Raw genomic sequence first — 18,156 nt, 5'->3', positions numbered from 1 at the left:
ATCCCCCTCCTAGCACTTCACTCTCCTCCACATCCCCCCATCTCTCTCTCTCTCTCTCTCTCTCTCTCTCTCTCTCTCTCTCTCTCTCTCTCTCTCTCTCTCTCTCTCTCTCTCTCTCACTCACTCAGTGTTTTCAGCTTTATCTGCTTCTCACTTTCTCACTCACAGTCGATTCTGAAGCACTTGGACTCTGAGGACTTAGCAGGCTGCTCTTTCACCTTCTTCCCTTCTCCTGAAAGAAGCGCTCGCATTAACCTGCTCTTCACGAGAACCCAGTGGGTCCAATCCAGAACAAATGGCTCTCGAGACTGAGGACTAACTGACAGAGACGAAGAGAAGAAGAGAGGGAGAGACAGAAAGAGGGATTCCCCTGCGTGTGGAGGAGACACGAGAGAGGCTGGTAAGAACAACTGCTACTTTCAATAAAGAAAACCATGGGAATTCTTCAAGAACAAGGGGAAAGCTGATGTTCCCTGCTGAAAGCTGGTCTGAAAAGCAGAAACTGGTGAATAGGGTTTTTATGAGCATTGGTGAACTCTTTACATTATAATAACTGTATAAGTTATGAAGTCAGTGGAAGTCTGGGTAGTGCCGCCCTTTACTTTGTGTATTTATTATTTATTTTGTAGTGTTTTTTTTTAAACAAATGAATAGAATCGGAACAATTATACAATTATTTTTGCATACTTATTTTATTTACTGTAAACTTTCTGTGTGTCCCTGCAGTCATCTTAGTCCACAGTCTGCATTTAGTCTGAGGAAGATCAATTCTTAGTCTTAACCATTACTACTGCTCACTGTGGGGCTCGTGGTTCCTGATCTGCTCAGCTAATTATATTGGATTGACAGGGAAATCGGGCTGGTAACTTGGAAACAGGCATGTTGGAAACAGTCAAGGTTAGAGCTCAGCGAAAACACACACACACACACACACACACACACACACACACACACACACACACACACACACACACACACACACACACACACACACACACACTGGCTGTATATTGTCTCATAGCATAACTGCCAGTGCATTAATAATAGGGTTTTATACACACCTTAAGACAAAGTGTTAAAGAGACAGTGTGTGTGTGTGTGTGTGTATGTGAAAGCATTTATGTCTGGGTATGTCTGTGTGTGTGTGTGTGTGTGTGTGTGTGTGTGTGTGTGTGTGTGTGTGTGTGTGTGTGTTTGTGTGTGTATACTGGCACAGTATATTATGCAAATTAGCAGCACAGGATGAAAATATTCCACCTGTTCTGGTCGCTGATGCTTAACTTCAGGCAAACCACACAGCGTTGAAAATGAGTCCCAGTTTGCAGAAATAAATATCGTGAACTGACAAGTGTTGGCATTTGCCTCCCACTGATGCTATACCTTAAGTCAAGTCAAGTCAAGAAGCTTTTGTCATTTCAACCATATTTATCTGACGCAGTACACAGTGAAATGAATCAACGTTCCTCCAGAACCCTGATGCTACATAAAACAACAAAAAGCTACATAACAGAAAACACAATTAATAATCAAGAGTTTCTGCTGTTAATTAACCTGGAAAACACACAGGGTTCGAGCCACAGTGTTCACATCGTGCTCGATTTAGAAAACATGCTCCTTTCTGAACTGTTTATTGAAGACGGTGTCTCTGAGTGTCTCTAACAGTGTAACAGTGGTAGTCATCAGTTCAGCTGCCTGGGCTGTGCAGCACTATGATTTAGAGTGCAGAAACAAAAGAACGAACTGGAATTAAACAATTATAATAACAAAGGGCGCATCAGCAAAGCACTGAGAGAAACTCTGAAAAGGATGAGTGTTTCTGTTCTGACGAATGCATTCTCCGTTTGTTCTGTGATCATTCTCTGATCACTTTTATGCCGGGGCGCATGACAAGTACACAATGGTAAGTTGTTTTTTAAAAATTTGGGTGAAAGCGAGAGCGAGAGAGAGACAGAGAGAGAGAGAGAGAGAGAGAGAGAGAGAGAGAGAGAGAGAGAGAGAGAGAGAGAGAGAGTGATGGACATCTATATGAAGATTGGCAGGGAATCCTCAGTTCTTTGTGTGCATGAGTCATTAAAGGTGTGTGTTTGTGTGTATGGGTGTGTGTGTGTGTCTGTGTGTGTTTGTGTTTGTCCATTCACAGTGAGTAAAAGACATTTATTGAAGGTACAGTCTAATTTTAGACTTCCCAAAAGAAAAAGAATCACGCTGATTATTATATTGTGTTCCCTGCAAAAATAGAGATTTACTAGAATTGTTAACCTTCTGGAACCATTCACAGAGAGGTGAAAAAAAGGAATAAAAAAAATCTAAACTTGAATGTAACTCAGAGCATAAGAAGTAAAACATTTACATACTTTTTTAATAAATATTTTGCTCTTAGATTAAATGGTGAAATCTCTGCGTAAAAGAAGGAAATCGGAAATTGTTATTTATTTATTAGGTTGTTTTTTTTAAGAGTATTTCCCACTTGTATGGTATTAGAGAACATTAAAGTATTTTATATGAAGTTTGGTACATTAGAAGTGTTTTATTGGTTTTCTGAGCAGACGGGATGGGGGGGGGGGGTAGAACAAAAACCCACAACCAATAAAAGTGAAATGCCATGTCTCTAGCAGACGGTTTCCACATCCATCGTTTGAATTGGCTCGGTTCTTTGGATCACGCCAGCGATTGCAGTTTTTCAGCCAGAGCACTGCGAGGCCAGTTGGACTACAAAGACAAAATTTCCAGACAAATATTCCAAGGAGCAGAGTGTGTTCTGCCCTGCTGGGTGTGATCACAGACGTGCACTGGATGATTTCCCTTGTGCTTTCATTTCAATTGGCTGAAGAGACTTTCTTACCTCAATATAATGTATTCAGCTTTAATTGTTCTGCTTGTGAAGCCCACTGTGTTCTCCTTGGTGCTCTGTCGCTGCTCCTGAAAGTGTGGGTGGAAACCACTCCAAAATTTGACACTTAAGAGCGAGACATTGAGAAAAGATTACAAATAGGTTTTAATTGATCAAACACTTAAAGCTACACTTTCATTCTGCAATTAAATCGGAATTTGCTTCAGTTTGATTGAAGTCCTGATGAGCCATTGTTTTTTTTACAGACATATAATTATTAGCTTATTTGTTACATATCTTGCATACATTACAGTTCACATATTACCCGGAATTATACATAACATGGAATATTTCTCTATTTGAAGTTTAATAATTCCTCTTTCTCTTTAGTAAATGGTATTGGTACTCATGTACAACATACATATATATATATATATATTCAATAACAATTACACAATTATATATTATATACATTTATATTTTTGATTCCATTTGTGTTTACTGTCATTGTTTCTATATTTTATTGAATGAATTTTATATTTGAATATGAATATTATATTTATTAAAAAATGAATACTGTATAAGTATGAAATATTTCATCGGTTAAAGTAAATCTTTTTTTTTTTTTACTATCTTTAAAAATTATTTACTGGTTTTATTTTAATATCATGCGTCATTTGTAAACGGCGAAATATTATTGAAGACCACAATTTATTTTTGAATTCTTTTTTATGACCATTTCCTGCACTGATAATCTGTAGTGGGAATGCATTACTGTCATTCAATTATCTCTCCATTTCCTACTAAACGTCTGCATTACTGTAAACCCCTACTGGACTAGCAGTTAGCTTTAAGTGTGGCTAATTGTTTCCTGTCAGTAATATCGCAGTGACACTGATCTCATTTCTGTTTATCGGTAGAAGAAATCAATTGAGATGGACAGACAGGCAGCATGGCAGTCTGACTACCAGACTGATACTACACCCGGTTTAACAGTGCAGTGGAAAAACTCTGGTACAGAAACCCAAGTGGGACTGTTTCATCTCTAATCTGTGGAAGTTTATCAGACAAAATGAAAGTACATCCTTTCTGGCTATTTACATTTAGATGGCTCCTTTGGGCGATTATCTCAGATTGATGTTAACATTTAGATCATTGGAACAGATGTTCACTATGTTCATGCTTCGAGCATCGTTAAATTGCCCTGTAGTGCTTTTTATTCACGTTATAAATAATATGGAGAAAGATCATGAAGAGGGTTTAATACAGTATTAAATCAATTCCACGATTAGACATGTAAACTGTTTTTCTAAGAAAATGACCTGATTCCATAGAAGCAGTTAATTTTATACTATGAAAACTCACTGATCAGCCATAACATTTAATCCACTGGGAGATGACATGAATAATACTAATGTGTGTGACACAGGAAACATGGGCCAGTGTAAGGATGAGTGACTGTGACAAGGACTAAATAGTAAATGTGAGACAAATGGGTTTTTCCAAAATGCCAGATTTTGTGGGGTTCATCTAAGTAGTGGTAGTGTTTAGTTCCTACCACAAGTGGTCCGTATAAGGACAACCAGTGAACAGGGACAGGTTTCCAAAGATCACTGATTTACAGGGCGTGAGAAAGCTAACGTACATGATCCCCTATAGGAGCTATTATGTGTCCATTCCTTTAAGACATACCACCTACTGAAACACTGTTGCAGACCAAGTTTAGTCTCATCAAGCATTTATGAGATCTCCTGGACAATCCTTTTAATATCTGTGGAGCACAGACCTGAATATGAAACTGGTCCAAGACTCTTAATAAGCTTAAATAGATTGCCAATTATAGTGACTGTTAATTATAACTGATTCAGGCATAATTCTCATTCTCAGCAGCATTCTTGCATTGATCAATTGTCAAGGTTGTGCATCAATACTAACTCATTACAGAAAGTGCACTTGAAAATCACATTTTCCTATAAATTTAAACTTACACATTTTTATTACGGACCAGAGCTAGAAATCCCAAATGTTTCAAATGTATAGAGCCCTACAGAATGATTGACAGCACAACGCCTTGTTCAAAACAATTATAAAAAAAAAAAATTGTATTGCCAGTAAACAACTTGTGTGCTAAATTATTGACACTGCTTAGAAAAAAAAAGAATAACTATGAGGTTGCACACACACAAAATCCCTTTGGCATCCATCATTATTGGATAAACCTCCGACAGAGACAAATGTTTGTGACCCCTACAAATCATGTAATCAATTTATATCATAGGTGAACAGGAAATGCAGTTAATAATAATTAGAGTCATAACAAGTGGATTCACATGGGAATTTGCCAGCCATTAGAGCCATGCACACTATCCCCTTGCCATAGCACACTATTACTTTAAACAATTGCAAAGTTGAGTAAAGTGTTTGTGATTCAAGTTTCAAAAGAACAGAAAGCTATTTGGAAGCTGTGTAAGAAAAAAGCCCTTCCTGGGGCATTGGAGCTCCATTTGGAATCATGTGTTGTGGTCGGATGAGATAAAAAAAACATGCAGAGCATCAGCATGTTTAGTGAAATAATGGGATTGCGTAGAAGAAAAAGCACCTGACACATGCTGTAAAACACGGAGGTGGATCAATGATGCTAAGGGCTCTTTTGTGTCTGGTGGTTCTTCTTGTGAAGATTAACAGCACCTATTGATTGATTAATATTTTAGCCCCAAACTCTGTTGTTTCCGCTATGGGGTCCTGACTGGGCCACAGACGGTGCTTTTAATAAGAACACAAGACAAACCTACATGCAAATCAGCACATCAAATAAATTAAGAAGCACAAAAATCATCATTTTCTAATAACCATTTCAGTCTGTGGATTTAAGTCCCTGTGGGGGAAAGTCTACATGAAGAGGAAAGTCTACATGCCTAACCCTAAGAATATAAAGGAGATTAAAATGTTCTGCATGAAGCAGTGTACCAAGTGCTCCAAGGCTCTCCAGCCTCATTAAACATTGCAACAAGACTCAGTGCTGGTATTTTCTCCAGGGCAGCCTTTACAAAATGTTAATTGTAAGGGTATGGATCCATTTGAGAACAGGGTTTTGTAAAAAAGGACTGCGCTTTGTTTAACAAAAAAAATACATTCTTGCTATAAGAGAATGAAAAATGCCATCATGTGGTGCAACTGTGATTTTCCCCCTTAATAATATATTGCTATGATATGATTAAGATTTTGGCAAATTATTACAAATACAGTAACAACAGTAAAAATGTATTTATTATGTATAAAAATGTAGTAGAAAGCATATATTTATGTAGCTCCTGATTCACACACCCTACAGGCCTGCTTTATTATTGAACTCTGATTAAAATATACAAAGAATCCACTTGAGCATAAAGTGATCAGTGATATCAGTGATAAAGGTTTTATAATTTTTTATATATAAACGTTTACTGACAATAATAAAATAGAAAATTTGATTCTAATTTTAGAATTTCTTTAATTTTTTAGCAAACAGAATATACCATTTAAAAAAATCTCACAAACTACTGGTACAGAAATCAGAATGTCGAAAAATCACGGTGAATGTCAAATGCTTTGTACCTTCACTGGCCTTTTCTTCTCTTCTAGCCATTTGTGTTTGCAGTGTCCGATTCTTTCTCCCTGTTGGTCTTTGGTAGGTCACCTGAAGATTACAATTATAATCCTCTCCAGGTCCCTACTGATTGTTAAACATCACTGAAGCATAAGAAACTAATTAAAACTTATAATATTGTGAAATAAATGAGATTTTCTGTAGCCAATTTGAAATGCATGATGTAATAGATTAGAAAGGAAGAAGGTTAAAGCACCCATTTTATAAAAAAACATTTTTGAAAAGAAAACATCTTGCTTTATTAAAATAACATTTTGATGTATTATGCATTGTCACAGGTTCTTTCACACCCAATCCATAGGGAGACCATACATGGAAATTAAAGTAAAAAAAAAACAAAAATAAAAACTTTCAATGCTATAGTTCAGACTGAAATTAACATCTCACTGCTGTTCATTCAATAGCAGTTTAGACCCATTTACATTGAATTAAAGTTTTTTTTTTTTACTCTTTTTTAAAATATATTTTGAAGACCAAATTTTGTAAACTTTTTTATAATACAAAATACATCATGCAGATGCACTGGGACACATCATCAGTGATGTATCCTTGGGTCATTGTGTGTTTCGGGTCTTGAGACACCCTCTTTCCAGGCGACCCAGCCGGGGTTGATCAGACCCCGGCCTGTGTCCAAGTAGCAATTGCCCACGGTTCTGCCCTCTTAATCCAAAGCCATTTTGTGGTGTTCTCTGCAGCTTCAGTTCTGGTTCTAATCGCCTTCCTCTTTGGCTCCCCAGTGATGCCTAGTAGAGTGAGTACTTTGCAGAGTAAACCCCCTGCAAAACCTCTACAGCCCACCTCCAACGGCTCACACCGTGTTTTCCAGCCCTGCCTTCTACACTCTTCAACTAACTCTTGGTACTTAACATCCTTCCTCTCGTTGACCTCTTCTATGTGCTCTTCCCAGGGCACAGTGAGATCCAATAAAATCAATTGCTTGCTGGAATCTGAGACAATTATCACGTCTGGACAAAGTTATGTAAATGTTTTTTTCTGATAGGGATCTTCAGCAGATTATCTAGATCCACCTGCAATTGCCAGTCTGTAGCAGAAGTAAAAAGACCAGACATACCTCTGGATTGTGGGTGGGCCTTCTCTCTGGTTCTTAAAAACTGTATGGTCTTTGGCTTGTAAAGCCTTTGTTGGCATTAATGGCTATGGCTAAGCTCTCAGCAACTGCCTTAAGCACTTAGTCGTGGCGCCAACGATAGCGCCCGTCTCCAAGGGCTTTTAAGCAGCTGCTGAGAGGATATGTTCTAGCGATCCCCTTTCCAAACAAAGGGGACAGGAAGGTGGAGGTTTGCAGGACTTGGGAAGACATCATAGATTCTTTGGACTAAGAACCTGATATGATGAAAATCTACTTTCCAAATGTTAGCCCAGGTGATCTTGTTCTGCTGAACATTAACCTATCTAGTCCAAGCTCCTTGTTGTCCCAATCCCGCAATCCGGCTAGCTCTTTCTTCCTCCACATCTGCCCACACTTCCTGCTGAACAAGATGTTGTCGTTCTTTACCTTGAGCATTATTAATTCTCACAACCGGGAAGTAGCCAAAGCCTGCACGCCCTGTTGCTATTGGACCCACCAGTGCCTTGTGCCTCTACTGAGACTCCGCCACTTCTAGGGATTTCTCTGCACTCCATTTCTCACCTGTGTGCACCTGTATGCCAGCTGCTGCCACCTTGGGATCCCTAGACTCTGTACTGCCATGCTTCCTGTGTTCTTGACACCATGAACTCGTTAGTAAAACTACCAATAGGGAAGTGCAGCATATGAATGGTGCCATATAAAGCAGCACTGCTCAGGCTTCGTGGTATACCAAGCCACCTTCACAGGTAGCTGCTTATCCCTCTTTCCAGGGCCTCAATCGTTGTTATTGGCACTTCGTACACTAGCTAATCAGAATAAACTGATTATAAATACAACAGTACGCACAGAAATACAATAAGTTATTATGTATTATGTTGGTATTAAAATTCAAATATTTCTGCTCTTTTACAGAGATATTTCTCTTCCTTTGGGCCAGAGTTAACCCACTTCCTGTGGTATGCAGTAGTCTGGCACATGCAACTGACCACATGATTGCTCTGGTTGCTCCACATGATATTTTCACTTAAATTTCAAGCAAAACCAACTAATCAACTTCTGAAGCAAACTTAATCCTAGACTCCAAAAATGATATTAAAATATACGTGTCATGTGCAAAAACTGGACAGATGCTGGTGCAGGTTGACTAATATTTTAAGAACAATGCAATGGTACAGAATAAAAAAATCAGGCTCTGAAACAGAGACAAGCAAACAGGTTAGCTGATCAAACAAACAGTATATCAGAGAACTGGCCTGACTCAAGAACGCAAGACAAAAACAGGTTGAGATCAATTTAACAAACAGGAATACAAAGTCTTGATAAGGGCAGATACAAGCGCATCTATGCGTATACATCATTTTGAATGAATTTATATGTGATGATTGTGTGTGTAGTCAGTTGGTGACTGTGAATGTAGTGTGTGTGTGATGCAGGATTTGGAGTCTGTGGCAACCATTTTTGAAGACCACAGGCCACAGAAATCAGTGGTGGTCAGAAATGAAGTAAATGGAATTACAATTGACCAGAGCGGCATCTTGCATGGGTGGTTCACGGAAAAAAAATAGATCTTTTTTTTTTTTGTTTTTTACCGTTCATTTGCATGGTCGCGTCGTTTCATAGTGTCATGGTGAATGAAGCTGGTTGGGACTGCACCCACCAACCGGAGTTCCCACACTCATACACTCAGCAAGGAGAGGTGGGGGTTGTGTAACGTCACGTCATTAAGGAGAACTCATTTAAAAGACATATATTATAAGGATATAGATGTTGTATGTATCCCATGCTACAATTAGCCAAGGAGTCCTTGGTTCGAAGAGTTTGATACCTCGTGCACGAGGATGTGGTTATTTGTGCAATAAATGCATTTAGAGCGATATTTATTCATGAAATAAAACTTTCAGAAATGTATCCAAATTTGTGGACTGCTCTGAGAATATGTTCTCACTCATCCAGTGATGGTTGCTGAAGCAGAGAGAAGCTTTTCAATGCTAAAACTACTGAATGTGGGAGATGATGGGTCATGGTGTGGTTCACCCAGGGAGTCATTCAAGCTAAAACCGCCATTGCCGCTTGGTGGTATCTACTTAGCACGGACATCAATTCAACATCAAGCAGAGGAATAAATGATAGAAGAAACTCCTGACTCTAACTTTCCACAACACTATTGCCTTATTTGTGTAAAAAAAAAATTTTGTTGTTGAAAAGAAGGTTTTGGGCTCATGATAATTTATTAGATATCAGTCAGTGTTTATTTTATGAATATCATTCTATTAATAGATTGATGTGCCAAGAGTAACATTAGAGTCTTTTTTACATACACTGAGTTGATTAAGCAAAGAGTCTTTTGATAAAAATTACATTAGGAACATTACATAATAAATCATTATTGCACTAATGGTTATGTGGTTAAATGAAAAAAGGGTTAGCTACAAAATACAAAAACATGGGTGCCTCAATTTCTACCACCAGGTAGCCATTAGTGCTTTTGAGTTCATGTTGTATTCATGTTCTAGGCTTGTTATAGATTTAATCAAATATGTGTCCATGTTGATTGATTTAATGCAGAGCCAAGCTTATCAAGAAAGTGCCAATATGGCTTCAGGCCTTCATTACAGCTATATTGGAGGTTCCTTGAAAGTTAGCTGCAGATTAAAAAGAACTGATTAAAGTGAAACAGTTGAATGCCTAAAGCCACAGGGGCCCTTTTCTAAATAAGATTGAATACTATTAAATTAAATGCTCTCGTTTAAAGTAATAAATGATATTTTATATACCAGCGAGTGTGAAGTGGTTGAAGAGTCTTTCTCAATTTGCAGAGTGTGAATTCCAATTGTTTTTTTTTTTTTTGTTTTTTTTATAAACAGATGACAGAAATTCTTAAAGTTTTACTTAAAGTTTTAGTTAAAATGCAGTTAAAATGCAGTATTCCATCCTCAATATCAATATCAGTTCAATAGCTAAAGCTATTGAACTGGACACAATCCTTTAACATGACTTGAAAACTATACGCAGTGAAATGAACATTTTCATACATGTTTTCTCTTACAGCAGATTACAGCAGATTACAGCAGATGTGAAGGCACAGGCACACACATTGCAAATGGAAAAATTAGTTTGGGAAATATTAACTGGGTGTTTTTCACTAAGCCTTTAGAGTGTTGATTGGGGGAAATTGCAGCTTTTGAGTTTATGGCTGCTTGTGTGACTTTAATTGAGTTATCCACTGCAATTATCTTGGCTACAAGATTTAATTTGTACATAGAAAAACATAATTTGTTTATAATATTCGAAAATATCTGCAAAATCCTACAAAGTATAGGCTACTGTATGTTTTAATTTTGTTAAATACTATACTAGCGCTGCAACTAACGATTATTTTGATAATCAGTTAATCGGACGATTATTTTTTAGATTAATTATATTTAATTTTAACATATTATAAAGCTTATAGTGGCTGCTTGCTGAGGAGCACATGGGGGATTTCTGCTTTAAACAGATTCACTCATGCTGGGTTGTTTCTGTAAAAAACAAAAAAAAAAGAAAGCAATTTGAAGCAATTTATGTAAATCAACATTTGTATTGTTTTTAATGATAAAAGCAGATGTCAAGTTGACAATCATGCTTAAAAAATCTATATAAAATATAATACAACATTGTTTTGACTATTTTTCTCAAAAAATACACAGACATTTTGTTTAGTTGTGAAGATATAAGCATCTAGAATATATATTTAATTTAATTGTATAATAATAAAATAATATATGCAGAAATTAAATATACAAACATTGAAAACAAGCATTTGACCATAGTAAAGCCACAGTAAATCAATTTTGAAAACAAATAAGTTAATGCTATTTGCTGTTTTTGGATTTAGTGAACCTTGTGCTCGCAAGTCACGACTGTCTTGAAGTTAACAAACAAATAGTTTACACAATAGCACTACATTAAACTACACTATTTTCACACGATGAGGATTATACAGTTTTTGTTTCGCCTTCATCTGTGACACATGTTTTTTCACATGCTTGTGCATCACTGTTGCACTTCCATCCCACACAAGCTCTGCTTTGCATTATTTGCAGGTTACAGTCTTCTTTCTTGCATTTAATATAAAATGCTCCCATGCGTTGGATGACTTAAATCACATACTTTTTCTTGCTGCCGGTTGACCCTGTACTGTCCACCATTTCTCAAGTGGCCTTGTTATCTTACCGTCACGCCAACCCGAAACTTACCGTAATTTCCGGACTATAAAGCACACCCAAATATAAGCCGCACCCACTGAGTTTTACAAAGATTTTTATTTTAAACATAAATAAGCCGCACCTCTCTATAAGTTGCAGGTGTCTACACTGAAACTAATGAACTTTACTCAGGCTTTAACGAAAGACAGTGTCTGTTACACGATGTAACGGGTGAAATATGTTGTGGCTCCTTTAAGAGCAGAGCTGCATTTTTCCAGTATTACTGCATGTGTGCAAGACCGAGGAATATATCCTTGTTATTTTCTGATGCTCATTTCTAAGTTTCTTTGACTAACCCGTAACGCTGTTGCCAAGAAAAATGAAAAAGCATGAGTTTTGGAAACCTGTCTGTGTTTATATGATTTCTGTTGTAACTGGAGTTGGCGAGCTCTCCCTTCACCCAGACTCAACGCGTTACAACGGCTTGTATCTAAACAGTAGCCGACCAAGAAAGTCATTGTTCACTGTCTTCCTCCTTCCTTTCACAACTATTTCTTAATTTCGCTTTTCTCCCGATGTCGTGCAGCTCAGAACACAGGTGAAGTGCGTTTTTTCATACCCGGTTGATTAGCATTTCCTGTAGACAGTCCGAGTAAGCGGCAGGTCAAACTTTAGAGGAACATCATCCATATTTATTAATGTGGTGCGGCCCGATTTAGTGGGAGCGCATCTGATTTAATATTAGGAGTTTCATTGGTTCATCTGAACCTGTTCGGCAGTTTCATTGGTCTAATGTTATGGGGTTTACATTTTTTGGCTTGAAGTTTGTGAAACCGGGAAAAACCCAGGAAAAATCCATAAATTAGCCACTTCATTGTTTAAGACGCGGAGTTCAAGTGTGGGAAAGACTTAGCGGCTTATAGTCCGGAAAATACGGTACTTTGTTGGCAACGAATTTCATTATCGATTATTCTTCATTTGATCAATTAGTTGTTGCAGCCCTGTTCTACTATTTAAACTAGAAAATTTCATTAGTTATATTATCATTAAGTATAATAGTAAGAATAAAAGCATAATAATAAGTTTAATAGCATAATAAAACATTTGATAGCCTGCTTATTTAGTCAGTTTCTAAGTTTAGTAACAAACAGAGTTTAGTTTACAGATTTGGTCTTTAACATTCACGAACCAGCAGGTTAATTTATAGTTCCAATAATGATTATTTAGCAATGTTGAGCACACACAATATAAAGATTTGTTTTTTGCAAAATTTCAGAAGTTACTTTCACAATAAATAGTATTTGTAACGATCAATAAACTGTTTCAAAATGCCAGTTATCAAAGCATCGATTAGGGTCATAAGATCTGAATGGAGAACATCTATGTTATGTTATGTTATGTTGTGTTGTGTTGTGTTATAGGTTGTAAATTGTATCTATCCTGTACATAGGTTGACTGTAACAAAGTAAATGTAATTTGTATCTGTATTTTACTGACGTATTTCCATTTGGGGAAACTTTTACTCTAACTTCACTACATATCAAATTCAAATATTTTACTCTACTACTTTTTACTCAGCTACATTTAGTGAAATGAGTCGTTCTTTTTTATTCATGAAGATAAAAACGTAACTTGTGAAACAAGCAGCGAGTCACCAATTAGGGTTGAGCGCACGCTCTGTTCAGAACTTGTTCTGATTGGTGCTTGGTGTATCTACTAATCACCAACATACAGTTTAGCATCAGTTCAACAACAAAACATTTAGAGTGAAATAAATGATGAAAAAACTTCCAACTCGAACTCACCACCACACACGTGGCCTTTTATTTATTTGAAGTAGTTAAAAAGAAGGTTTTGAGTTGATGATAATTGTGATAGAAATCAATCAGTGTTTGATTTATTAATATAATTCTATTAATAGATCAGTGTGCTGAGAGTCACATTTGAGTCTTTTCACATAAACTGAGTTGATTAAGTAAAAAGTCTTGTGATAAAAATGGTAATAGGAACATTATAGTTATAATAAATCATAGTATTTTGGACACTTAAGTAAATTTGCAGGCAAATGTTCTTCTTTTACTTAAGTAAAAGTTTAAAGGGACACTTTTACGGGACTCATATTTTTCCTGCTGTATCTCTGCTTTAACTCAAGTACATTGTTTGTGTGCATTGTTCACCACTGATCCTGTATAAGCCTGTGCTTATGGAGTAATAGCATATACAAACTGCAATTACTTTTGGGTTATTTTTAGGTCCGACTGTTATTTACATGCTCTCAGTGCTATTTGTATTTAAACAAGGAATCCTAGTGAAAATGTTTTAGATACGTCATGCAGACCCCAGCAGCAGATCAGTTTATAGGGTCTGAATTAAATTTCACCTGTCAGTTCCAAATCCAGTCCGATGCACTGTTAGTATGCAAGGCATTCCCCCAAAAATGGACATGTCATTCACCCAAGGCTATTACAGACAAATTTCATCATCTTACCGAATTCAGCGAAAGACAGACACTGAAAAACAGCAAATACTTTGCTGTAACCATATATTTATACTCAGCTAATGTGAATCGAATACAAGTGTATGTTTTCCAAGATAAAGCAGGGAGATAACAGAAAGCTGTTTGTCGACGTGGTAGAGTATCTGTCTGTCTGTCAGCCCGATTCCTTTTATTAGTGAAATAAAATTTAACACACAGCAGAGCACAAAACCTGAGCAGAAGCTTGTAATCAAATAATTTGCCTCCTTCCACTCTCCCTGTAACTAACCTTATTTAGATCCTGCTGTGCATTGGATCCACATGTTCTCCGTGAAGCTCCGAAGCTTACATGGCAATGAGTGTCGTTCTGCCTCTTTTCCACACCTATCAAACCATGCTGCCTTTTACTAAAACAATCATTTAAAAAAGTAATCAAACCTCAACTCACAACTAATAAACCAATTGAGAAAAATATCAACTCACTTATAATGTGATAATTCTGATATCCTTTTTCCACATGAAAAGTTTTAGTATTTTATTCATGTGTAGTATATAAATAGTAAAGTAAAGAGTATTTCATTTGTGTACATGACTAATTATTAATAAGTACTCATCATTATAAGTACTAATCCCCTCCTTATATTTGACTTCAATAAAAGTATTCTTTTTACACTTCTTGAGTAAAAGTACTGAAAGTGTTCACTGTGGAATGGATCTGTGAGAACTCTATGTGAATAATGGATGCAGTTCAGTCCATTCGCCTGCATTTATATGGAGACCTTTATATTGAGAGTTTTTTTACACTTCTACACCTCCCCAAAGTTTTTTTTTACTCTGATAAAGTAAATCACATATCACATCACATATCACGTTTAAACTTTCTTTCGGCTTCTCCCATTAGGGGGCGCCACAGCAGACCATCCGCATGTTTGATTTGGCACGTTTTTACATGCCCTTCCTAATGCAACCCTCCCCATTTATCCAGGCTTGGGACCGGCACTAAGGCTTGACCAACCTTAATGGCTGGAGTTGGTTCCCTGACCGGGGATCGAACCCGGGCCGCAGCGGTAAGAGCGCTGCATCTTAACCACTAGACCACCAGGGGAACCTAAAACATATCACATGTTTAACGTTAGGAAATTGACCATTTTATTAAAAAATTATAATTTGTTGGCTGCAACATGTCTCAAATAGATTGGAACATGTTGGATCATATTTACCACTGTGTAGCATCTCCTAATCTTTTAGGAGTATACGTCTAAATTAAAGAGACTACTGTATTTGCTTGAATTTTGGAAGAGGATAATTATTTCCTTGAATAGGAGGATAATTAATTGTCCTTGTCTACCTGCTCAACATCAGTTTTTTTTTTCATGGTGTACATGGTATATTTTTAATTGATGAAAGATCTAGACTGCTGTCTGGTCAGTTCAGCCTAATGTCTTCCCTCACCACATCCATGAACCTCCTCCTTGGCCTTCCTCTTTTCCTCCTACCTGGTGGCTCCATCCTCAGCATTCTTCTACCAATATAATTAATGTCCCTCCTTTGCACATGTCCAAACCATCTCAATCTCGCCTCCCTCACCTTGTCACCAAAACATCCTACATGCGCTGTCCCTCTAATAAACTCATTTCTAATCTTGTCCATCCTCGTCACTCCCAACGAAAACCTTAACATCTTCAGCTCTGCTACCTCCAGCTCCATCTCCTGTCTTTTACTCAATGCCACTGTCTCTAAACCATACAACATCGCAGGTCTCACCACAGTCCTATAAACTTTCCCTTTCATTCTTGCAGATACCCTACTATCACAAATCACTCCTGTCACTCTTCTCCACCCACTCCACCCTGCCTGCACTCTTTTCTTTACTTCTTTAACACACTCTCCATTACTTTGCACTGTTGACCCCAGGTACCTGAACTCCTCCACCTTTTCCAGCTCTTCTCCCTGCAACCGCATCACTCCACTGCCCTCCCTCTCATTCACACACATGTACTCTGTCTTACTCCTACTGACTCTCATTCCCCTTCTCTCCAACGCATATCTCCACCTCTCCAGGCTCTTCTCAACCTGCTTCCTACTCTCACCACAAATGACAATATCATCCGCAAACATCATAGTCCAGGGAGACTCCTGTCTAACCTCGTCCGTCAACCTGTCCATCACCACTGCAAACAGGAAAGGGCTCAGGGCTGATCCTTGATGCAGTCCAACCTTCACCCTGAACCAGTCTGTCGTTCTTACTGCACACTTCACTGCCGTCACACTGTCCTCATACATGTCCTGCACCACCCTCACATACTTCTCTGACACACCAGACTTCCTCATACAATACCACAACTCCTCTCTTGGCACCCTGTCGTACGCTTTCTCTAAATCCACAAATACACAATGCAATTCCTTCTGTCCTTCTCTATACTTCTCCATCAACATCCTCAAAGCAAATAAGGCATTTGTGGTGCTCTTCCTCGGCATGAAACCATACTGTTGCTCACAGATTGTCACCTCTTCTCTCAGCCTGGCTTCCACTACTCTTTCCCATAACTTCATGGTGTGACTGATCAACTTAATTCCCCTGTAGTTACTGCAGGTCTGCACATCTCCTTTATGCTTAAAGATCGGTACCAGCACACTTCTTCTCCATTCCTCAGGCATCTTTTCACCTTCCAAAATCCTGTTAAACAACCTGGTCAAAAACTCCACTGCCATCTCTCCTAAACATCTCCACGCTTCTACCGGTATGTCATCTGGTCCAACCGACTTTCCACTCTTCATCCTCTTAATCGCTGCTCTCACTTCCTCCTTACTAATCCTATCTACATCCTGCTTCACCAACTCCACATCATCCAACCTTCACTCTCTCTGATTTTCCTCATTCATCAGCTGTTTAAAATACTCCCTCCACCTTCTCAACACACTCTCCTCACTAATCAAGACATTTCCCTCTCCATCCTTTATTGCTCTAACTTGCAGCACATCCTTCCCAGCTCGGTCCCTCTGCCTGGCCAATCGGTATAAATCCTTTTCTCCTTCCTTAGTGTCCAACCTCTTATACAGCTCCTCATATGCCTTTTCCTTGGCTTTCGCCACATCCCTTTTTACCTGCTGCCGCATCTCCTTGTACTCCTGCCTACTTTTCTCATCACTCTGTCGATCCCACTTCTGTTTTGCCAACCTTTTTCTCCTTATGCTCTCCTGCACTTCCTCATTCCACCACCACGTCTCCTTGTCTTGCTTTCTATTTCCAGATGTCACACCAAGTACTTTTCTAGCTGCCTCCCTCATCACTCCTGCAGTAGTTGCCCAATCATCCAACACCTCTTCACCACCACCGAGCCCCTGTCTGACCTCTTCCCTGAACCTACACTCTTCACACTACACTCTTCCTCCTTATGTTTCCACCATTTAATTCTTCTTTCAGTCCTCACTATCCTCCTCTTCTTCTTCGCCTCCAAAACCATCCTACAGACCACCATCCGATCAGGTTTCAACCATAAAGCTGGAAATTGGGTCACTGTATAAATCTGTTAATGCTCAGTGTCTTGAAATGAACTATTCATTAGATTCCTTTAAAAGTACTGTCTCTATGACAGGAGATCAGTGTCGCGCACATAGAATATTAATCATATGAATTCTGCACATGCACTCTTTGGAGGATGAGCATTATTTTCAGCTTATTCCAGAGGGAGATTTGATAACGCAAAGTGCCAGCAACACAAGCTCATAATGAGATCTACTCAGAACAGAAGCCGAGAAAATGCACCATATTGTAACCCTGCAAAAGTAAATAAAAACATATTTAAAAAAAACTAAAGTTTATGATCGATATCTGTAAATAAATTGATTAGGTAAGAGCTTTATTCCAAATGACTGGCACATTCGGATTTCTCAGTTACTTCTCAAATGAAGAATTTAAAGACAAATCTA

General features: G+C 38.0%; 1 protein-coding gene across 10 annotated transcripts in view; it reads left to right on the top strand.

Annotated features, from left to right (window-relative positions):
• shisal1b (shisa like 1b) overlaps positions 1 to 18,156 on the top strand; it is a gene marked incomplete at its 3' end in the record, with an annotated part of 47,580 nt that continues 29,424 nt past the window's right edge. For 4 of the 10 annotated variants that reach the window (XM_083546518.1, XM_083546526.1, XM_083546522.1 and 1 more), the window contains exon 1: positions 90 to 400. Of the gene's footprint in view, positions 506 to 726; positions 898 to 18,156 lie in introns of all 10 variants that reach the window. The other 6 variants (XM_083546525.1, XM_083546517.1, XM_083546520.1 and 3 more) reach the window with 4 other exon arrangements.

This window comes from Silurus aristotelis (genome assembly GCF_946808225.1).
Source record: "Silurus aristotelis genome assembly, chromosome: 7".
Lineage (NCBI taxonomy): Eukaryota > Metazoa > Chordata > Actinopteri > Siluriformes > Siluridae > Silurus > Silurus aristotelis.
Note: the sequence above shows the minus strand (reverse complement) of the source record. Positions and strands in the feature narration are given on the sequence as shown.